Source organism: Oreochromis niloticus, linkage group LG2 (genome assembly GCF_001858045.2).
Source record: "Oreochromis niloticus isolate F11D_XX linkage group LG2, O_niloticus_UMD_NMBU, whole genome shotgun sequence".
NCBI lineage: Eukaryota > Metazoa > Chordata > Actinopteri > Cichliformes > Cichlidae > Oreochromis > Oreochromis niloticus.
The window spans coordinates 5,605,404-5,627,403 of NC_031966.2; the positions used below are offsets into that span (position 1 = coordinate 5,605,404).

Here is a 22,000-nt window from a genome sequence, read left to right on the forward strand (position 1 = left end):
CAGATAATAAAAAATAAAAAAATAATAACAAGTGAAGCGCCACAGGAGTGGAGGCTATTACCATGTGTAATCAGACTGAGCACGTTCCATCGGACTGCTTATCTGCTGTTAATTATTATTGTAATGGAGCAGAGCAAAGGATCCAGTCTTCTCCCTGTTCCTTCACTCTCTGTAGGCTCTCTGCTCTTTATCAGGCAGTGGGATGCAAAGAAATTCTAATATGGTCCAATTTATTTCAGATCTATTCTGTCCTCACGCTGTCGTGCACAGATATACATCAGTTTTTTCACCCTCTTTAAAATCAGTCCCATTCTGCATGCTACATGCATCATAATTAAAAGCTTAGTCATTCTTGGAGCTGCAACCTAAAAGTCTCAGAATTGATCAAACACTATTAAGTCAACATCCAAATGCTAAACAAATACAATGAAACAGTTCTGTTTGAAGATGTATAATTTATCATATTAACACGAGTACCGTAATTTTTGCACAAGCTTTGAACCCTGCGGCTTTTAGTCAGGTGCGGCTTTTCTATGGATTGTCCATGATTTTTGTCATATCGTAAGACGATTTGTTTTGTTTGTTCCGCTGTTGTACGGCACTACGTTGCCTGGCGGAAGGGCATGTGATCAGACACAAAGTATCGGGGTTCAAGAGTGGTATGTTGGTCACATGTCCATCCGCCAGGCAACATAGTGCCGTACGAAGTAGCGCGATAAACAAACTTCAAAGTAGCGCTACGCGTTCAGCGGGAGGCGTGGATGATGAGCGGTGATAAACTTGCGAAAAGCAAGTTATGCTCAACTCCACCGGTGGATTCTGACAGCGTGGAAAAGTGTGAAAACATCCATGATCACCAACGGATTTCGAAGGGCTGGACTGCTGCATAATGGAGAGGAGGACACCGCCACGGCCCTTCTGAGGGTGTTCTACTCCGACACTGACAACGAGGATTTGTTTGGTTTTGAAAGTGACAACGAAGGAAAGAAGCTGAGAGTAGATGACGTAGTCATCCTGAGCCTGTTCGTATCCGACACTGGAGAAGAGGACTTTGGTGGTTTTAGTACGCAGGAAGATGGTGGTGAATGACTGACTTTTCCTCTTGTTAAAGCCGTGTCACTGCACCTGAGCCTAAAAGGTAGGCTGAATCTATTTTTCTGGTGTGCTGTAGGTTATTGTTATGTACTACATTTGTTACTCATTTATGAAGCACAGTACATGTTTCGTACTTGTAATTACCGGTACTTGTACATATACCTAAAAAGTTATGCAAATATGTACCCCTAATTTGTTTTTCAAAATATTAATAAAAGGGATGTGTCTCCAAACAGCCATCTCTTTCCTGACAATTCCCTTTGTGCATATTCTCTTACATATGATAAGTCAACATTGAAACACCTGCGGCTTTTAGTCAGGTGCGGCTAATGTATGTACAAAACAGGATTTTCCCCTGATTTTAGCTTGTGCGGCTAATATTCAGGTGCGCTATGTAGTCCGGTTAATACGGTACTGGAAATCTGAAAATCTTTTTGTTTTTATTTCAGATTTCAAGTACTCTTCCTAATATGATAAATCAAAAACACTGTAGATAGTCTGATTAATTTAAAAATAATAATTTTACTCATAAGCTTTTTAAATGAGTCTGTGTAGTGATGCCAGTGGTGCCTATTATTAGGCCTTTTCAACCTCAGTAGAACATCACCAAGACTCTGTCTTTACCAGAAAATGGAAACAATCACAGAGGTGAGAGTTGGGCTCTGCATCCAATGTTAAAGGTAAGTGTGTGAATCAAACTATTACTATTAACTTCTATCAAAATTTTCACTGGTTAGCATTAACCCTAACCCCCTAACCCTAACCCCATGGTCATGAGCTGTGGATAGTGACCGAAAGAATGAGATCGCGGGTACAAGCGACAGAAATGAGCTTCCTCCAAAGGGTGGCTGGTCTCTACCTTAGAGATAACTGAAAGGAGCCAGTTGAGCTGGTTCGGGCATCTCACAGGGATGTGAGATGCCCGACTTGCCCAGGTTGTCAGGGGGAACATCAAGGCGGTGTTCCCCTGACAACCTGGAGGAGGTGGCTGGGGAGAGGGAGGTCTGGCCTACTCTGCTTGGGCTGCTGCCCCCGTGACCCGGCCCCGGATAAGCGGAAGAATGGATGGATAGTTAGCATTTCCCGCCATCACACAGACCTCCTGCACTTTTTATCCATATCCAAGTCAGGTTGATGTTGACACATGTAAAATTGGCCCATTACTTGCGTTCACACATGTGGTCGCTGCATATGACGTGTCTGTATCCTTGTGAATAGCTGCACTGGTCTTACAAGGTTCTTTTTGATATTTCATTTTCGTTTTCCATAGGGTGTTCAGACTTCGTATGGGTGAAATTTGCAGTCTGAGCATTTCATTTTCAGTTGATGCATTTGTGAGCTAACTCAGTTGAATAAATACATCAAAAGCAATGCCAGAAAATGCAGAGAACACAGACTCCTTGTTTTTTAATGGAAGATTCCCATTCCTTTCTTCTTCATATCACCAGGTACACTTTGAGACCAAATATCCCATCCTTTGTGCTTTTGTGACTGGAAATTACAACCAAGAGCAAGACAGTTATATTCCAGGCCATAAACAGGCCTGGAAAGGCCTCACCATCATTGACCTAGGGTGTAACGCACACAAAATGAATATGTATTCGAATTCTTTAAAGTAGAAGGCTCCTTCTCTTGCCTTCTACAGTATCTCAGAGTCCTCCCATTTATAATGGCTTTTGCCCCTTCCTGTTTTTGATCACATGAGAATGCTAGAGAACTACAATAACTTCTAGGACTTCCAAATATGGGTCTCATGTACTCTGTGATTACCTCTCTGAGTTTTAGCCTTCATTACAAATCACAGATGTTGTGCATCTTCACCAGCAATTTTCCAAAAAAATAAAATGAAATAAACAGAGAACACTGCTTGCCTGGAGGTAAAAAGTAACCAAAAAAAAAAAAAATAGCAGAGGATTTAAACTTAAGATGGGTCATCCATCACACTCACCATCACAAGTCCATTTATTATAAGTAATGGTGCTATTGGGCGTTAACAAAATGAGTCGCACACTCTGATCAGTAGGAATAAAGTCTATGCAAATCTTCAGCACAGTCTCATTTTCATCTTGTCACATGCTGATCCTCAGTCAGCAATGCTTGGTTTTACTTGTTAATGCACCGAGTTGGTGGTGGCCTAAATTAGAGCTGGGCGATATGACCCAAAATTCATATCTCGATATTTTTTAGCTGGATGGCGATATAAGATATATATCTCAATTTTTTTTTAAAGCCATAAAGTAAGAACAAAAAGAGAGTTCTTAGTCAAAGCTGTGTCCCAGATGTCACACAGGCACTTTTATTAACATACAGCATAGATGTACATGAAAAAAACTACTCAAAAATAAATTATGAGCATTTATTAAATAATGATGCTCTATAAATAAAAGAAAACTATGTTGTTTTGTGCATAACAAAAAGCTCACAATTGTGCAGTCAAAATGTAAACTAAAAGACGCTGAGCATAATTACATAGACAGATTTCACAGCTGCTCTGTTCCCAACTTCTACTGCGTGACTGACAGCCTGGAGTTTGAAATCCGCTTCGTAACCATGTCTCTGAACAGGTGCCATTTATGGTCCTTATACACACACAATACGGTAATATTACGTTGAAGCACAGTACGTATTATGCTGGGGTTACACTTCGCGACTTCTGGCCCATTTTGAGCCGATTTTTCAGTCGTGTGACCATTTTGTTGATCGGCCCGAGTTTTGCCTTCATCGTGCGTCGTTCATCGTGTAGTATACGTGGAGTAACGAGAAGCGATTAACACCTCACGACCAGCTCCCAATCATCAATCGCCAATCCTCCCGACCGTCGTGAGGGTGTCACCGCAGCCGCTCACACTGCGCACGCGCAAACACATAAATGCCGGTGAAAAAGACGGAGTAGCACAGCAGTGCAGCGTGTGATCTGGACACAAGCGATGGAGGCACTTGTAGAACTTTGGAAAGCTCATCTGAGTCTTTTCGATGTGGCATCACAAAATTATCACGACCACAACAATTGTGAAAATAGTTGGATTTACATTGCTGCTCAATCACAGCTGCCTGATCAATGTTTTTCATTAGCAATTTAGCAAAGTTGATGGTGGTGGCGTGAGTCTGTGTGAGTGAAAGACAGAGAGAGAGAGTGAGCGACAGATTTTCTGTTATAACCTTCATTTTTATGGACACACAGTGTGAGCACTCAGGTCGCATCAGAGCATCGGGCCGTATACAGGGAGTGCAGAATTATTAGGCAAATGAGTATTTTGTCCACATCATCCTCTTCATGCACGTTGTCTTACTCCAAGCTGTATAGGCTCGAAAGCCTACTACCAATTAAGCATATTAGGTGATGTGCATCTCTGTAATGAGAAGGGGTGTGGTCTAATGACATCAACACCCTATATCAGGTGTGCATAATTATTAGGCAACTTCCTTTCCTTTGGCAAAATGGGTCAAAAGAAGGACTTGACAGGCTCAGAAAAGTCAAAAATAGTGAGATATCTTGCAGAGGGATGCAGCAGTCTTAAAATTGCAAAGCTTCTGAAGCGTGATCATCGAACAATCAAGCGTTTCATTCAAAATAGTCAACAGGGTCACAAGAAGCGTGTGGAAAAAGCAAGGCGCAAAATAACTGCCCATGAACTGAGAAAAGTCAAGCGTACAGCTGCCAAGATGCCACTTGCCACCAGTTTGGCCATATTTCAGAGCTGCAACATCACTGGAGTGCCCAAAAGCACAAGGTGTGCAATACTCAGAGACATGGCTGAGGTAAGAAAGGCTGAAAGACGACCACCACTGAACAAGACACACAAGCTGAAACGTCAAGACTGGGCCAAGAAATATCTCAAGACTGATTTTTCTAAGGTTTTATGGACTGATGAAATGAGAGTGAGTCTTGATGGGCCAGATGGATGGGCCCGTGGCTGGATTGGTAAAGGGCAGAGAGCTCCAGTCCGACTCAGACGCCAGCAAGGTGGAGTACTGGTTTGGGCTGGTATCGTCAAAGATGAGCTTGTGGGGCCTTTTCGGGTTGAGGATGGAGTCAAGCTCAACTCCCAGTCCTACTGCCAGTTTCTGGAAGACACCTTCTTCAAGCAGTGGTACAGGAAGAAGTCTGCATCCTTCAAGAAAAACATGATTTTCATGCAGGACAATGCTCCATCACACACGTCCAAGTACTCCACAGCGTGGCTGGCAAGAAAGGGTATAAAAGAAGAAAAACTAATGACACGGCCTCCTTGTTCACCTGATCTGAACCCCATTGAGAACCTGTGGTCCATCATCAAATGTGAGATTTACAAGGAGGGAAAACAGTACACCTCTTTGAACAGTGTCTGGGAGGCTGTGGTTGCTGCTGCACGCAATGTTGATGGTGAACAGATCAAAACACTGACAGAATCCATGGATGGCAGGCTTTTGAGTGTCCTTGCAAAGAAAGGTGGTTATATTGGTCGCTGATTTGTTTTTGTTTTGTTTTTGAATGTCAGAAATGTATATTTGTGAATGTGGAGATGTTATATTGGTTTCACTGGTAAAAATAAATAATTGAAATGGGTATATATTTGTTTTTTGTTAAGTTGCCTAATAATTATGCACAGTAATAGTCACCTGCACACACAGATATCCCCCTAAAATAGCTCAAACTAAAAACAAACTAAAAACTACTTCCAAAAACATTCAGCTTTGATATTAATGAGTTTTTTGGGTTCATCGAGAAAATGGTTGTTGTTCAATAATAAAATTATTCCTCCAAAATACAACTTGCCTAATAATTCTGCACTCCCTGTAGTGTGAGACCCTGCATCGTGACCGACGAACTTCTAACCCCTGCGAGTCAATCGTGCAGTTTGAGCTGAAGCTGAATAACGCAACTGGAAAAATCGCACAGTGTATGCCCAGCTTTACTCTGCGAGGCTCCTTGGTAGCCGTAATGCTCTGACAATCCATTAAGCGGTGCAGCTCCATAGCTTACCAAAGCACAACCAGAATTCATACAAAAGGTACGCAGTCAACTTTTGAGAAAATGAAAGGATTTCAGGCCGTGCATGGTGTTAGCGTGGCTAGCTCGTTAGCGTGGTTAGCTCGTTAACACGTTGACGCCGTCCAGCCCCACGCACGGGGCGATGCGCAGTAACTCATTAACGGAGATTTGCCGTAACTCATTAACAGAGATTTGCCGTGTCCATCTTGTCGCTGTCTACAGGTGAAGCGATGGGGGAGGAGGGGGAGTTGTGTTCAGTGAAGGAGAGGCGAGGTTGAGTAACGTTGCGTAAAGACAAAAGTGGACGAAAGAGAGGCAAACTTGCGGCTCCGCAACTATAATTACAACGTAACATAGACTATATCGATATAAAGGATATTGTCACATCTTATATCTCGTATAAAAATATATCGATATTTTTTAAAAACTCGATATATCGCCCAGCTCTAGCCTAAATCACGTTAATCAGATTCACGATTGAAGATATTTGGTGTAGGTCCACAAGTCCAGTCGCTTTCTTCCTAAGCTCCCTGATTATCAGAGAAGTAACACTTCATGTGATTGGAAATATTCCCAAATCAAAACTTTGTGGTAATTGTTCATCAAAGTCTAGGAACTATTAAAGTCTGTTTATGATTTATGTTTATGATTTAAAGCTGTTGGAAACAAATTTCAATATTGATTAAATGATTTCCCTCTCATCCAGCAGTGGGTAGCCAGTGTTTCTTTACAGCATTGCCAAGAGTTTGGCTGAAAAAAGGTAAGCTCTTTCATGCCACACTGCAAAATCTGTATTTCTATCTCATCTCAAAGAAATGTACACTAACTGTGCCCGACTCTCTCTAACTACATTTGAAATAATAAAAACAGCACCCTATCTTCAACATAAGCCAAAGCATCTGGGTGTAATTGTAAGAGTGAACTCTCAGGCTGGAACTAAAAAACTCTACCTTCATCCTTCCCTTTTATTTTAACTCTTACCTCTCACTTGTAATAATTCAGCTGCACCATTTACTTGACACTACTTTTACCTTCCCACTCTGTCGCTCTGTCTGTCCTTTCTTTGTGATGTACAATGACAGGATTGGTTCAAGTGAGGGAAACGATTCCAAAGTGGTGCAGATGAATAAATACATTAAAGACATGCACATAAGTATATAAAAAAATAAGCTGAAGAAGGATAAAATCTTGTCTCCTGCTTTGTCTGCGTCACTCTCCCCTTCACTCTACATTACATAACAAGAAGTTATGTATCTAATAACATTATATCAACTGCTTTCTCCTTTTAAACATAACCTAACCAAACTAAGTAAAAAAGTTTTAATTGCCTCATCTGTATCCAGGCAGTGTCAGTAGCCTAAAGTGTCATAACTCTGATGTAACTAGAGCAGCCTGCTAAATATTGATTTTTTGAATTAAAAGTTAAGGGGCCCCAATTAAAATGTTATGTTGTCAGTCAAAGCATATGACTTGTTGACAGGACGTTTGCCAAATCTATATTCTCTTAAAATAATCCTTCTGTCTACTTAACATGCACCACACTGCCCTTCCACGTTCTCCCTTGTTCTGCCAGCTGCTCTGCTGTCTTGAGAGCAGAGACTGGCATTTCATCTGATCTGAAGTCCATTTCTATCTGAAGTCCTTTGGCTACCCTTTTGTTTCTCTACAGGCTTTCAGCTACCATGGCAAGTTCTCCATGGTGACTGAGCATTTTCTTCAAAAATTGCCATTATGAAAACTTCCATTCATATTGAAGTTTGAACACCTGGTGAATAAAATATTGGAATAAAAAACACAAAAACTCAGCAAATGAATACACACAGAGAGAGAGGTAGAGAAAGGGAACCTTGAGAAAGAACGATAAAGCAGATAAAATAACGCCGCCAGAACTTTACAAGGAGGCTTCCCAAAGTCTTTTGCACAATCACCTCGAACAGCGTTTAACACATTGTGTTTCAGCTTACATGCAAATGAAAAATTAAAACATTTCTCACTTTTCTTCAGCAATAAAAGATCCCATACGGACAGGGCAGGTTGAGAATGACTCTTTTACTCCTTCATAAAACTGTCATTAGGACACTTCCATGAGCCCATTCACATTCTATTCAATTCCCGTGCAGAAGCCACAATAGGAAATATGAAGATAGGTGAAGCATTTCTACTAATCTACAACTCTGGTAACCATAGAGTTTCACAAAGTACATTAAATGTCTCATTATGACTAAATTCAATTAAATTAAATGTTTGGTGAGAATTCTATCACCTGGAGATTTTGTTTGTGCCATTATAGTTTTTTTCTTAGGAATTTCCCCAGAAATAATATTCAGAGTGTTGGAGAGGCTTAGTATATACTATTAATAAATGTGTCCTTCATTACTGTGACCTCACAAAATATTGTGGTCATAATTTTTCATTTATGGCCGATATAGTTCCTTCGGGAATTACACCATCACATTAACTTTGCTTCCTACACAGACTCATCCTTTCTTGTTTGTCAGTTTTGTCTCAAACGTGACTTGAAAGTTGCTTTCCTATGGGCAGTGAGAGCAAGTTACGCAGGTCAAAAAGGTCTTTGGATTTGATTGGCTGTACCTCTAGTGGCCACTTCAAGTCCAAAAGTAAACAAATCTCCAAAGATCCCCATGACAAATTTGAAACCAACATTGTCACGTTTTTCAGCTGTATCCCCTTCAAGTATAGGAGGGCTAACTTTTTACATAATTCACCTATTTAAACTGCATTAACTTTGTAAGGAAGAAGCTCAGACCTCTCCAGCCAACTCCTTCAGTTCATCCGAGAGGACACTGAGGTATTACCAAATGAGACAAGACAAGGAGTCTTAAATCTGCCCCAGAACATCCTCCCATCAGGACATGCCTGAAACACATTGCCTTAGACGAAACACCTCAATCGATTCCCTTCCATTTTGGAGAAGTATTGGCTCTTTCGCATGACCAAGCTCCTCACCTTATCTCTAAACCTAAGCCTAGTCACTTTGAAGCTCATCTCATTCTTTGGGTCTCTAGCCATAGCCTATGGCCATAGATTAGGGGTATGACTATAGATCAACTGTAAATCAAAGGTATTGCTTTCATATTCAGCTCCATCTTCACTACAGCAGTTCCATACAGCATCAACATCACTGCTGATGCCACACCAATCCGTCTGTCAATTCCCGAGATACTTGAACCCCTTCAAGTAACAGAACTGAAGTACCCCTGAACTGGGGGGGGGGGATTTCCACACAAAAACTGAACAGTGGCAATAATCTTTGAATTGAACTGAGCAAAATGATTTGCAAGAGGTGGTGTAATATTAATTAGATGTGACTACATGTATTACTCCTGGTCTAAAAAGATAATACACTGCACATAAATGACTGTACAGGACTGTTATGTGAAGTATCAGAGGGGAACTCTGACTTAAAATCATACCAATGCATGGAAATATATCAAAGTGTGCGTGTGATCAAAGACACGCATCTGTCACGGTGTTTGTGTGTTGATACAGTTGCTACCAGAGAATGATAATTAGCAGCATCCGCAGGCTGAAGCCTGTTGGCACTCTCATCTCCGCTAGCAACAGTAGGAGCTATTACACCACACGGGCAAAGCATCACGGCTGCTGTTTGGATGTATGCACTGTATTCACTGACACAAGGTACCGTAATTGGTTGAATTTACTGTGGACATCACTGTCTGTAACATAATACTGTACAGCACCAGACATGCAGTTGGGAGGGGAATATCTTCCAGAATATTTGCTTAATTAGACTGTACACATTGTCGGGGAGGAACGGAGGTCAGAAGCTTGGTTCAAACCGGCACCCTCACATCTAGCTGAGTAGCTAAGCTGCCACAGCAGCCTCCCTCAGCTTCATATTTAATTTAAGTGCGCTTGTATGTACACATTGAAGACAGATTCAGCTGTTCCACTGAACGTTAAAATATTTATTACACTTGTATCTGCCATTTTCAGTTTCCCAAAGCAGACTACATACAGAATGTCATGCCAGACTAAAACTGCAAACGGTTCATATAACAGCAGGCGTGAGTAACCGGGAGTTACTCATACCTGCTGCACATGACTTTAAGAGTTACAGTGGGGCACACGCACACGATTGCCCTAGGCTTGCTAATCAAAACTCACTGGAAGTGCATAATGGGCCTGAAGCCAAGTCGATAATAGCTGTGTCCAGACGCTGTAACTCAATCAACAGCGTAGCTAGATTTGAGAACAACTAAGTTCTGATAATAAAGCCCCCAGAGAAGAAACCAAAAATAAAGTCTCTAGATTTTATTTTCCTGCTGTTTGAAATTAACTTCAATGTCAAATGTTTCTTCATAGATTTATGCAGGATTTTATTTATCGGCATTTGTTTGTAGAACTAAATAATTAATCAAGCAGGAATGGAGTCTAAAAACCTACAGGAGCCTGTGATATAGTACACAGCTGGCTGTTTAGATCCTCCAGGCTGGTGCGATCTGTTTGGCTTTCGGTTACTATAGAACTGGCACCAATTTTTGCATATTTTGGTAATGCTAACTCTTTTATTCTCTGAAATTATCCATTCCTGTGTCTTCTCATGAATTTGTGAGCTGTGTTTCGTGTGTTTTTTTTTCTTTGTAGATATGTGCCCCTCCCCCACAATTTGTTTTCCTCAAAAATTTGTGTGTGGCATGGCGTACTGATTAGGTATTTTAATTCATATACTTTTTTTCCTGACATTTTTACTTGTTGTCTTATAAATGTATGACTTTTAGTATGCTGGAACACAGTCAGCTTGCTGTAAAGGCACATCAGCATTTGCATGTAGGTGCATGTCTCAGTTTTAGGGACAAACAGTTCAAACAACAGCAGCTTAAAAGGACAGTGTTGAAAATCTCAGTGTTAGATGTCAGTAGATTGCAGTCAGAATTCTGTTTTCTAGCCCCTTTCAATTTAATTGCACAGTCCTAGCTACAGTGGCCGCTGTAGGACAAACACAAGTATAACTTTTTCTTATGAAAATTACATGTCAGTAGGTGAAATGTGTTATTTGTCACAAAACCATTTCATAATTGCACTCTAAGGCTGTTATTAAAACTAGCTGTAGCATTATGGCTGTGGCTGTGCTTTAGACAGCCAAGACAGATCAAAACATTACATTTAGACGCTTGAATTACCTGCTGAGCCAAAAGCTGTCAGCGTCGGAGTGGCTTTAAAAATCTCTTCTCTTTCTGCAGTTCATTCCATCAAAAGGCTAATATTCTAATATTTGCTCTCATTTTATCCCAGTGCCAATTGCCTTGTCTCTTTCCTTCACATTTTCACTTTTTGGTGAAGGGAACATCATCTCAGAAGATAAAACATAGGAAGATCCTTCATATCGTGATTCTGAAGGTGTAGAAATGAATCAAAATCTGCCCCCACAGCACATGAACACATACGAGTTCTCCTCCTCCTGTAGCGTTTTATATAAGCAACTGGTTTCTAGTGACATATATAAATTGGGATTAGGCGGAACTGTGATTTCCATATTGGCCAGAAACATGGCAGCTTCCACAAACCATCGCCTAAAATTGTGCATTTTTAAAGGATTAATTCTATGCAATTACAGCAGTTGAATGATAATCAGTGCATCCTTATGAGAACAATATTCTTTTTCTTCTATTAAATAGCTTCAAAAAGCAACTGACAGTAACCTTTAAGCTAACAAGCGAAGGAAATTGTTTTCTGTTTGTAGTGGTTTGTAGTGTAGAAAGAAAAAAGGCTGCACTTTAATGCCTGTATTGATATTTTTGGTGGGTTTTTCAACACAGTGTGAGGCTGTCTAAGACTAGTGTGTGTATAAGTGGATAAGAAAAGCCACAGAGAGGTGCTGTCATTGGTACAGAGCTGGGCTAAGAGTAAATACTGAATGTATCATGAGCCACTGTTTGTCAGAAAAGAAATTATCCCAACAAGCAGTGGTAAAGATGTATCCTGAGCACTGAAGGATGAAGAAGGACAAGATTTGCATAATATGTGCGCACTCAGGGTACTGAATTTTATTTTTTTTTTAAATAAAGACTGCATGTAAACAGAAGTACTTTATTATTAGTAACATGCAAAGGGAATATAAACACTATATGTGCAACAGGTAGGAAAGTATAATAAAATTTGATAACAAAAGTACTCAGCTCTTTTTAGATTATTTCAGTTCTTCCAGATATCGCCTGATGCTGAAAAATAAAAAATATTCAAAAACAGAAGTTCATACATTTTATAACTATATAATCTTTAGTAGTATTCTGTACATCCATGGATCAGTCCTAATGTTTAGCACATTATCATGAACAGATTGTAAAACACGAACACACAGCCACCCATATCCTTGCAATATGTTAAATGATGTTCTTTGTCGTACTTTTTATACATGCCTTTCAATATTCATAACATGAAATGCATTTGCGATTAATATCAAAACTTCTCACTGCTGTTGAGCACATAAAGCAGCAACTGCCTGTGTAAAAAAGAAAAGTATTACTTTTTTATGCACCGTTGCCTCTTGTGAAGACCAACAATGTTGCTACAATCACAAAAATCAAATTGGGTGGTTGTTACATCTACAAGAGTCTAACTGGATGAAGAGGATGGATGAGTGACAACTATGTGAAAGTTGTTATAAATCTGTTGAACTTTTCTGCCAACCAGGCTCTAGACTTTGATGAACACTGCAAAACATAACGCTTTTAAAGAATTTGAAATAATCGTGGAAGGGATTTCCACTTTATTAAATGGCTTTCTATTAGTATTAAGTAATTTTGTTGGACTAATGTAATTGGTTTGGATCAACTCTATTAATTTAAGTTAGACTCATCTGCAGCAAATAAGGTGATTCATTATTAATTAATTAATTAATTGATTAAGTTGGTCCAACTCAAGTACATTAAGTTAAATTAAATAACAGAATTGCATAATGCTAAAATAAAGCAATTTAGACATGTGGAAATCCTTTCTGTGATTTTTTAAATTTTTATTCAAATAGTTATTTTTTTGAGCCTACTGTTCCTTTGAGTGTTCATCTTGCAAAGCTCATGAGAGGAATGGAAAAACAACATATTTGTTTAAGTATCCAGTATAAGACAAGACAAAAGTACTAGTACATTCTAATTTGGGTGGGAAATACTGCACCACGGAACATTCAGTGATTTTTTTAGCTTTCACTGTGTTCAGTACAAAACAACTGCACGACACCAACTGTCTGCCATATATAATCCAGTTCTGAGATCCTTTCCCAGACGCCTTAACGCCCACTCACATCCTGGGCCATCTGACCTCAGGAAATCATATGATAGGGTGGGGATAGGTTTCACAATGAGCTCACCCAAAACCTTGGCTGATTGTGACCTACACCCGTCTTCACCTTGGTTCATGTGATTAGGTAGACGATCATTAGGGGGTCCATTGTCCCTCTTGGGGGGACACTCCCACAGGGCTTAAATCTGGGACTCCCCACCATTTGACCCTAGAACTGAAGAAGCTTCTTGGATGAGAGAAACGTCTTCAAGCAACTTAAAGAAGTCTCGACGCTTTTCTTTCCAAGCCCCTTAGACTACGATGACCTGGATGACTGAGAACCTTCACAGACAACTACATGAATATTATTGTTTAGTCAGATTGTGTGAGATTCAAGCTGCTAGAAAATAAATTACTCAAAGTTTTTTGCAGTTTTTTTCAGTGATGTTCTGCTGGATTGTTTAATAGCGTACCTTTTATCTTAACAACATATACAGTGTAAGGGGGGGGGGGACATTGGAAAAGCTCTTAACCCAAAAACAGGAATGCCAAGATGCATGAGCTGCAACAAAATCCAACCTTAACCCTCAACAGGTCAACAATGCCCTGGTTAGTTTTAAGAAGTTGAGACACAGACACAGTCATGCTGCTGCAGTCCTCTATGGCATGGTCTTATTACAAGCTAATATTGTAAAGCATTATTTTATAATACATTGCAAATTATATTAAAATAGTTTGCTGAACCCATGTGTATTATTCACACATCACAAATGATTATTTTACCACAAAGAGTGGCACATTAAAAGGATGCAGTTGTGGGTTAGGTCTGTTCCATCCATCCATTTTCTTTCACTTAACCAGGACAACGTCGCGGGGCAGAAGCCCAGACCTCCCTCTCCCGAGCCATCTCTTCCAGCTAATCCATGGGAATGTCAAGGCATTTCCAAGCTAGCCAAGAGATATAATCTTTCCAGCATGTCCTGGCTACAGAGTTCTGCATAAAGGTAATGGTACTTTCTAAATGTAGTTCCATACAAACATCAAATTTACTTATTGGGCTTTGTAAAGTTTACAAAAACATATGTTACTTTTATAGTGTAGTTCTTTGACATGGAGACAATTTAATCTGCTCATAGTTTAGCTCACTTACCCTGGTGGTTTGAGCCCAATGCTCATGCCAAATGCATCAAATGGGTGTTTTTCTGGTATTATCTAGCAGGTTTGATCACAGCTTCTATAGCGTTATCTTAAGACTTTAGAAAGTAATTGCATGTCCAGTAGGGATGCAACGATACCAATTTTTTCAAACCGATCCGATACCGATACTTGGATCTGAGTACTTGCCGATACCGAGTACAAAAACCGATACTTCTACCACACACAAGTTAAACTTAACCGGTAGTAAAGAAACGACCCCAGACAACTCTTTAACACAAACGAAACATTTACTGAACGTAAGGGCAGAGACAAATACTGTACAACACATCCCTTTTTTAAACTCAAATGATATTCCAATTCCTTAACCAAATGAAATACACTGTATAAATGAAATAATTCCCTTTCAAATTATATTAAACAACCCAACTTATGTTATCACCTTTTGGTAAGTTACTCACTAATATACACTCCAAAACACGTTATATAACTCCACTAAACATACAATATTCACACATGGGCCCCACACACACTCACATTCACACTTGTTGCAGGCCTGTTTGCTGCTCACGCTGGACGATGGAGAAAAATCCTCTTCTCCCCAGTAAGAGCACAAAAGTCTGACTTACAGTTCCGTTGCTCGGTAGGTCGCCGTTCACCAGTCCCACACTAAATCCACTCCCTGCGGACCCGATGCTGTCTCTGCTACAGCACGTTAGCCAGTCACTGTCCAGCTCCCCGACAGTCCATAGCAGCTGCCTCCGTGGCGCAGCCAAGCAGTCCGGGCTAGCCTTTAGCCTCGGCGGTCGTAGCTGGAAACACAGTTTTCCACGGACGGTGGTGCGACCGTTGAAACAAAAAGTCACTTCACCCACACTCTGTTGCGAAGCTCTCACACGGTTAGCTTTCTAGTCACACACTCTTTTGTGCAAGTTAACCTCAGTAAAACTAGCCGAGTCTCTCACTTTGGTTCAGCTAACCTCGTGCATCTCTCCATGCCGTTCTCTTCTGTGAACTGTGAACACCTTATGTGGCGTTCAAGTCCATGGGAATTATGATTATCTACTCCCAAATTCCCATCCGGGCTACATAAGTATCGGTTCATGGTATCGGTTAACTTTTACGAGTACGAGTACGCACACATTTTACAGTATCGGCCCCGATACCCGATACCAGTATCGGGATCGGTGCATCCCTAGTGTCCAGGTTTGGAAGACTGGGTGAATTTAGTACTTGAGATTGTATTATATAAACCTCAGTCAATTAAAAGTCAGCACAGTCTACCAGAACATACATGGCATGTTGAAGACCAATTTTGTTGGGCATTTTAGCCTTAATTTCATAATAGAGCAGTGAAACCAGACAAGTAGGGAGAGTGAATTGGAAGCTACACAGCAAACGGTAGCAGGTCAGACTTGAACCTGCACCACTGGATTCTAGCTATGTGGTTTATGATCATCTGCTCACCCACTGAGCTAAACTGGCTCAGGGATAAAGCTGATTTGAGTATTCACTATGACTATTTTTGTTAAGTGAGCGTTTTGGAAATGCATCTTTATCTCCCAGCATACATAAAAACAAACTCAATAAAAAAAGAACAAAGGATGTTCAGCAGGATCTCCTCCACACAAGGGCACTGTGCTTTAAAGCCACACCAGGTTAGAGTGTACCCCTGCCCAACCATCTCACCGACTTCTCATTAAAAGGAATTAAATACTATTAGGTATCCTATGTGAAAAATGAGTAATCCATTCTTTGAATGAAGTTTTATAGTTGCTGATACACACTACACTGAAACCTTTGCACCAGCCACAGACACCACCAGATAACCACCAGAGACTCTGTTCCTGATACAAATGCATAATTGGAATTTCATTTGAAGCTACACCTCATGGCTTCTGAATATGTACTTGTTTATCATGTGGCTAAAACAACCATAATCCACTCTGAACTGGTCACTGGTAACCTGATAATTGTTATGGGATCATAACTCTGAAGTACAGTGAAATATGGAAACATTAAATGGTGCTGACGAACACAGCTTACTGTGACTTTATCTGGCAGGTGTTGACCAACAGCGAAATATTTCTAACATGGCTACTGTCAATCCCCTGGAGACATGAAGTACACTCTGAAGATCATAATGAGAGGCTGCAGGGAGACAGACCCATGAGCTGAAACCCACAGAGAGCTGGTGACATGTTCCACCCAAATGTCAGCACGTACAAAGCATATTAATGCACCAGCTTTGTTTAGTCTGTCTTTTTTAGGGGTGTAGTTAGCAAAGTGCACATAACTTACATTATACATACAAAAACACACTCATGTATTAATGAGAAGATGACAGTGGAATCACAGAGGCCCTCTTGTGCTGTGCTGCATCTGTTCAAGTTGAACAAATGAGCAAGACTGGCATCTATGTGCATGCAATGTGATAAAAGCAAACAGGACTGCACTATTATATAACAAGAGGTAAACTATTTATGATGAGCTCACTCTAGACACCCGACCTACATACTGAAATCTACATCTTTCTTTTTCTTATCTTCTCACACCAGTTAAGTTTTTTTCTTTAATGTTTTAGTGTTTATTCTTCCTGCTACTTAATATGAACTTTCAATATCCCTTTGTTTTAAATTTTAACTTCAGTAGATGAAGCAAAGTGCCTTCTCCGGAGATCAACAAAGAACAACATGAAAACATTCTCAAGTTCCTAAAAATTGTTTGTTTAATCACCTTATATGCATGAGAGTTGCAACTTTGCTGAAGACTTTTGGACTCAGTATGATGAGCTAATCTATCCTTCCATTTTCTTATCATCGTCATCTTTTATTTATATAGCACTTTAAAAACACAACTGTGCTGAACAATACAACTATAAATAGTAATAATATAAGAACTGAACAAAACAATAAAATTAATAAAAATTAATAAAAATGTCAGTCACCCACAGAGTTAAAAGCCAGAGAATAAAAACAGGTTTTTAATCTTGACTTAAAAACCGGCACTGATGTAGCTTGTCTAATATGAAGAGGAAGATTGTTCCAAAGCAACGGGGCCACAATAGAGAACCCCCCGCCTCCTCTGAGTTTCAGCTGTGACTTAGGGACTGAAAGCAGTAGTTGCTCAGCTGATCGGAGGGAACGAGTGGGAACATAAGACTTCAACAAATCGGATAAATAAACCGGTGCCAAACCATTTTAAGATTTAAAAACCAGTATTCGATTGGAAGCCAATGTAGAGAGGCCAAAACCGGAGTGATGTGGTCGAATTTCCTTCTACCAGTTAAAAATCGAGCCGCAGCATTTTGTACTAATTGTAAGTGTGACAAAGTGCCCAGCCCAGCCCCTATTAAAATGGAAATAAAATAATCCAGGCGTGAAGTAATAAAAGCATGAATTACAGTTTCTAAGTTATGTTTGGAGAGAAAGGGCTTGACCTTCGATAGACGTCTGAGGTGGTAGAATGCTGATTTTACCACCCCATTAACGTGGTCATCAAAGGCAAGTGCAGAATCGATCTTTACTCCAAGATTTGTGATCGAACTTTTCAAAAAAGAGGTCAAAACAGCGAAATCAACATCTGGAGGGTCAGAAAATTGATTTGGGCCAAATAAAATCGCTTCCTTTTTGCGATTGTTAAAATTTAAAAATCTTTTAGCCATCCATGACTTAAAGATTTGACGATTTTATTTACCTTTTAGATGACTAAAAGGTAAATACACAGATGTGGATTCAAAGCCCACCAGTGCCGTAGTTTTACTTATCTGCCAAAAAGAACAATGTGTTCTTGTGTTTTCAGTTTAAATTGTATTAAAATTCAGGATATTTCACAGCTTAAAAGGACCATTGGCCAAAAGGCAGAAATTGGGGAAGTTATAATGTAATGCATGCTGGAATGGGTTCAGCAGGAGTCTTGACAATGAAGAGGCACTTCAGTCAAGGGTAAACTAAAAGCTTTAGAATCTTCACAAATATCATAAGGGAGCTGAATTGGATTTTCCTTACTAAAATTGACCTGGAGCACCCCATATCATCCTCCAACATACAGCACACTAGCTCACAGACTGTGTGTGAACAAGTGTAATAAGCAGTGTAAAAAGCAGAGCACGTATAAAGTCTTAAATGGTTTCCGGCATGTCCTGGTTAATCAGTGTCCTCACAAACTATTAACCAGGGGCTGGATGTCTAAACAATGTGAGGACCTCATGCATAGTTGAGTGTATACTTTGTTTTCTGCTGATGATGATAAGGTGAAGCAAATATGAAAAATAAAGTCAGACAATTTAACATGACAGTCAGTTTCACAGTGCTTGAATTTCTTATTATAATTGTTTATATTTTTTCCTTCTACCCACATTAATATGCTCAATTTGCCATTCACAAGCTTCATTGAAAATAAGTCAATGTACATTGAATTTTATCTACCATCTTATTATTGGATAACTAATTGTGGATGCTATAAATAACTGTGGCCATGAGTAATGTTCTCCTCTTTCATCAAAGAAACCAACATCTGAGTACTGGCCAAAAGTACTACCCAGCATTATATTTACCTTCCAGGAAGCCCAATTTTCATGTACTTTGGTGATTATGAAGAGACAAAAAGACACGGTAACTGTTGAGTATACAGTACTGTGCCAAATTCTTGAGCCAACCCTTCTTTATATTTTCCATGGAACCAGACTTGATTGTAATTCTTTTAAAGTGGTATTGGGCAGCAGTTCTCCAGCCTTTCTGAAGGTCATTCAAATTTGGAAACTGGCTGCTTTTACACTTTTTAGTTCAGTCCTTGAATCTTACCATTTCAGAGGAGTGTCTTCTTTTATTTTTTTGTTTGGTCAGCCACTTAAAACTGACCTATGAGTTATTAATTATTAAGCATTAAACAAGGCAAATAACTGAAGAGATGGACCAGTGTTGTGTCAACACATAACTGATAACATAGGAATGAGCCAATTTTAAATTTGATCTCTTGGTACTTTGTTACAAGTTCCCTATTTATACTGCTTTTTACCTTTGCTTTAGAAAGGTATTCTAAAAATAAAGGTTATTATTACTAGTTATATTATTATTACAACAAGTCTGTTGCAAAAACATATATATCATAAAATAGTATTTTTGCACCAACAAGGTAATTTCCAAAGAGCTATTAGCCAAAACCTTAGCATGTCTTGTATAGTCGTCCTTAAATAATTAGAGGAAACTGAACAAGGGGAGGACAAAAGCAGAAACAAAAAATATTCTACAGCAGATTTACATCGTATCTAAAAACCCATATCCTTAAGAAAAAGCAAAGTCCTTGCACAAGACCTGAGAGATGTGCCCGGCCTTTCAGTAGATCTATCTATTATTTGTCAAAACAGGGGAAAAGGCAGAGGTGTCCCAAAGCACTTTATTTTTCAAGTCAATATGCACAAATGAGGTCAGGAGAGAGGTATAGCAGTGCGGGTCTACAGACTTCTGTAAAGGCTGTGGCCTGGTTTGGGACGATTTTGTCAAAATTGATTGAATTATGAATGTAGAAAAGTAACATCAGTTTGAGTTTGATCCACCATGCAGTACTTTCTGGAAAGCATTTGACTGGCAATGGCTTCAATGTTCAACATGACAAAGATCCCAAACACATTGCCACTGTGGTAAAAGCACTCCTGGACAGACTGTCATGGTTGGAATGTCCTCGCTGGACGACCTGTCTGTTTTTTGTGTGTGTGTTTCTCTCCCTTTCCTCCCCGCTCCTTCATGCTTGCTCAGCCCTCCGGGAGAGCGAGGGCTGAGCAGCCTCTGATCCGGAAGCACCTCCGCACTGAAGCCTAATTTTCCATCCAGATGCCTCTAATCATACATCTTGGGCAGAAGTATTTAACGATGTGATCAGGCGGCAGTCAGCACTGAATTGTTGCACTAAGCCTGGTAGTACAGTGAGCTCTGTAAAAGTAATATTGTGTGGGCTAGGAAGCCTCCTCACCTGTCGTGTGTTGCTCTCCTTTTCTAGGACTTTGAGGATGGAGTGGATGGTTTGAAGTGAAGAAGCACGGTCACTGGATTATCACAAGTGAACGGAGTCACACTACTACTGGGATTCGGGAGAAGAGTACTATTTGGACTTTGCACCTTTTTTCATGTTGGGAACTGTAAATAAAACCGACTATCTCCAGTCATCTAGAGCTCCGTCTGAGTCCTCTCTTCCCGCTAACCGTGACATAGACAGACACACAGTTGAAAACTCTGTCATGAATTGGCCTCCGCAGAGCCCAGAGCTCATCTTACTGAAGCAGTTTAAATTCTCCTGATGGAGAGCAGAGCAAAAGACAGCCAGCATCCAAAGAAGACCTTTGGAACGTCCTTCAAGAAATTACAAGAACACATGTCTAAGACAGTTCAGGCTTTGCAGAAAAATAAAGGTGGCCATGCCGATTACTTATTCATTGTGAACTATGTTTTTGTTTTCATGCTGTATTTCGATGTATCTTTCCAAATTTCAATCACTTGCTGCACAAATTTGCCATTTTTTCAGTTTCACAGTGATCTTTATGCTCCTTTTTAACAATACAAAACCACAAAAATAGCAAGTGCGTTATTATCATTGACAGCATGTACATTTTAATTTATATTACTACAGGGGAAATAACATATTTAATGCCTGAGCGTGTGTCTGGCATAATAGTAAAAGATTAAAAAAAATATGCTCAAATAGATGTGTTTAGGTGATATGTGTTTATACATCCATTTGTCACTTAGAACAACATGTTGCAATGCATCGTAGTCTGTTTTGTAAAGGAAACACTGTAATTAAGAATATAAGTCATTCAAACGTTCTTTGAAGATATAAACCCGATCGAAATGCTGTGTTTCATTTCTAATCAATAGCAAACAGCTTATCAGTGTTCACAAGAAGCTGAAAACAACACCTGTATTCAGTGATAACAACAGTCAGTGTAACCGATTCAGTTGGATTTGGTTTAAAAAGACCATAAGCATACCTTTGTTTGAACTTAATATTTATAAATATCACTGGTGTGGAAGGATCTGATCTTTTGCTGTCATTTGTTTAAGCTTTATTAGTTCTTCATTATAAGAGTATGTATCACCACTTTACCTAGCTCTATTAGTGGAAATGTATGTATATTTATGTATAGTTTTGGGTCTGTGTAAATTAGAGAAAACCTCAAATTCAAACTTGTGCACCTAATTCTTATTTTTTTTAAGTCAAGCATGTAAACACATACTAGTTTTGGTATGAGCATCTGTGAGATGGAGAAAAATAAGAAGAAAGATAACGATTCTCCCTGTGAAATACAGCAGATGGATGGTTAGCTAGCAACACACTGTGTGACAAACTGCACACAAACAGTTTGTGTGTTTGCTCATGTTTGCTGAGCTGATAGAAATGCTACATTTCAAATTAACTGCCACCTAAAAAAACATCACTCCCTTTATGCTCCTCAGTCCTCTTCTGTAAGGCTAGCTAGATGCTGAAGTACCACAACCGCAACTTATGGACACCTGCAGTCATTTC

General features: G+C 39.7%; 1 long non-coding RNA gene across 3 annotated transcripts; it reads left to right on the forward strand.

Moving 5' to 3' along the window:
- The first annotated feature begins 489 nt into the window (after positions 1-489).
- On the forward strand, positions 490-21,330 carry LOC106098829 (uncharacterized). Of its 3 annotated transcripts, XR_001225142.3 has the most exons (4): positions 490-1,138; positions 1,723-1,775; positions 6,774-6,827; positions 20,477-21,330. It is a non-coding gene; the product is annotated as an uncharacterized LOC106098829 (long non-coding RNA). The 3 variants fall into 3 exon arrangements; XR_003221400.1 differs by lacking the exon at positions 6,774-6,827; XR_003221401.1 differs by lacking the exons at positions 1,723-1,775; positions 6,774-6,827.
- The last annotated feature ends 670 nt before the right edge of the window (positions 21,331-22,000 follow it).